This window comes from Nannospalax galili, unplaced genomic scaffold (genome assembly GCF_000622305.1).
Source record: "Nannospalax galili isolate Female #2095 unplaced genomic scaffold, S.galili_v1.0 scaffold27, whole genome shotgun sequence".
NCBI lineage: Eukaryota > Metazoa > Chordata > Mammalia > Rodentia > Spalacidae > Nannospalax > Nannospalax galili.
In genome coordinates, this window is record NW_008357993.1 from 3,930,302 (window position 1) to 3,932,834 (window position 2,533).

The 2,533-nt window shown below is 56.3% G+C and overlaps 1 protein-coding gene across 4 annotated transcripts in view; it reads right to left on the reverse strand.

The window, feature by feature from the left end:
- Fer (FER tyrosine kinase) overlaps positions 1-1,062 on the reverse strand; it is a 512,255-nt gene extending 511,193 nt beyond the window's left edge. The window contains exon 1 of one of the 4 annotated variants that reach the window (XM_029557642.1): positions 942-1,062. The gene's annotated coding sequence lies outside the window, so the exon portion shown is untranslated. Of the gene's footprint in view, positions 1-562; positions 689-941 lie in introns of those variants that run through there. The other 3 variants (XM_008856015.3, XM_008856016.3, XM_017795095.2) reach the window with 3 other exon arrangements.
- Positions 1,063-2,533: the final 1,471 nt, after the last annotated feature.

Sequence of the window (2,533 nt, forward strand, 5' to 3'; positions counted from 1 at the left end):
CGCGCGGCGGGGGGGGGGGGGGGGGGGGTGCGGAGCAGAAGGCTGGAGAGGCGACACACAATCAGTGGGTCCTGGTGGAAAGAGACTGGGGAAAGACCAGGGTTGGGCGTCACGGGCAGCGATGGGTACAAAGCTGGAGAAGGCATGCGGGCACGGTGGGCGAGGGCGTGGAGCACCGTGCCCGGCCCCGCACCCCACCCACGCCCCGCAACCCTGCGACCCGACGGGGCGGAGTCAGGCGCCAGCCACCGCCGGCACCCGCCCCCTCAGCCACCAGGTCCAGGGCTGGTAGGAGCGGAGGGCCTCGCGGGCTGCAGGGCCCGGCCCAAACCCAGCCCGGCAGGATGGACGAGTGACCCCGCCGCGGGGAGGGGATGGGGCTGGCTGAGGGCGGAGAAGTAGACTCCACACAGCCCGCGCCCCGCAGGGCCGAAGCGGGGCGCCCCCCTGCGGGCAGGGACTATTGCCCCCACGCTTCGCTCGCCTTCCGGCCTCCTCCCCACCTCCCCGGGCGTTGCCCCGGGCAACAGCGCCTACCGCCGGTGGCTCGAAACGCACCTACCTAGAACCTGACAAGCAGGAGTCCCTCAGACCCGTGAGCCAGTCGCCACCCGGCGTCACGGGGGCGGCCGCAGCCAATGGGCGCCGCTGTCATGAGCCTCTGCAGCCAATCCCGCTACACCCCGGTCTCCGGGCACCCTCGAGGCCTCAGCCAATCAGCAAGAACAGAAGGCGGGCGCCGCCGCCGGGCCCCAACACCCTCCTCTACCACTTCCCAGGAGGCGGGCGCGGCCCATTGGCCCCAGCCCGCGAGGGGCGGAGTTTAGGCCCGGACCGGGTGCGCGCACTGGCGGGTTGCGGATGCGGTGCTGGGAGGCTGTGGACGCCGCCCGTGGACCAGCTCTGCGGTTGGGCGGGTCATGAGTGCCACGCGTTCTCACCGCTCTCCCTGCCTGAGGATCCCGGTCCACCAGCGTCAGTCTCCGGGGCTGCAGAGGCGGGATGGGAGCGGAGGCAGAAGCCGGCGGGACAGGAAACAAGACTCGCCGGGCTGAGGCCGGGAAGTGGCCAGGCCCGGGGCGATAAGCTGGGGCCGCCGGGAAGGGACTGCCCCACTGGCCGCCCGAAAAGGAATTCTCGGAGGGGGTGGAGACGTGACCGAATGTTCAGTGTGCCCGCGGGAGCGGACCCTCCACCCTACCCCAGCAGGCCGTGCGCGCGCTGTGTCGGCTCCCGCCGCCTTCCCGCGTTCAGTTGCATGAGTTGTAAGGTGGATTCCTTTAAAGTGGTGTTCTGTCTCCAACGTTCGCAGAATCCTTTCAGAGCGGCCTTTGGTTCCTTGTTCCCAGTGCCTCAGGCTAAGGCTCTGAGACAATGCGCAGGTCCTGGGAGCAGCCCCGGCTAAGTACTTACCACTTCAAAAGTCTGATTTGCTCCTCCAATTCGCTGGTTCCAGAAGTGCTCCTCACCGAAAGCGCTTGGTGGAAAATGAGTAATATGAATCTGCTAGGTGATCTGGAGCGCTGTGATAGGGGAGCCTCGCCCTCCCGTGTTCCTGTAGCGTGCTTTTAAGGTATTGTAGCTTGTACGTGTGTACAACCACATTCTTTGCCTGGAGCAAATCTAACATCAATCCTTTTCCACTCCCATCCGTAAAAGCCCTTGAGTTACATGGGAACCGAAGAAGGATGATTATTTTTTCTAAGCGGGTGTTACCTTGAGTCAGTTTCAAAGCCCAAGAAATTAAACCATGCTGTAAGAACACAAATATTAAAAATAAGTTTACTTCTTCCTGCTGAAAATGAAGGATGAGATTCTCTTCCTCTTCTATTTTTCAGAAAACAATTATTAAGTACTCTTGTCAGATACATGATACAGGAATGTCTTTCTCAAAAACTTGAGAGGGACTTGGAATGTGAATCAGTGTTAGAGCACTTGCCTAGAACCTGGGTTGATCCCCAACCAGAGTGGGGGGAAGCCCCTAGCAAACTTGGGAACCAGCATCTTTGAAACAACAAATATCAAAGAAATACCCCCCTCCTCTTATCTCCCAGTTTCTGTGAAACGCAAACTCCTAACAAATTGGAAAACTACTTGGGGTCATAAAGATAGTTTTTCCTCAGGATAAAGATAAGTAGCTAACTTGGCTACCTCAACTATTTACTAAAGATTTATGTATGTGACAAACAGTATCAAGTTCTCTTACCTGAGGACTAGTTACTGTTTATCATGAAAATGTAACTAATGTGCTGTATGTACAGATCTACCTAAAACTGGGATTTTTGACTTTGCAGTCTTAGGGCATTGCCTGTGATATGCATCACATTCTGGTTTGATGCCTACTTGACAATAAAAGTACTTTCCTTCTCTCCTACTTTTTGGAGAGGATTTCTTGGTTAGTCTCACATCTTATGAATTATCAATGAACTACAGATTTTAATAGAATTAGAAATGATAAAACTGTTTGCTATGTGTTTTGTAGTTCTGTAGTTAAATGCACAAACAGCCTTTTAAAGTATGCTAATTTTCCACA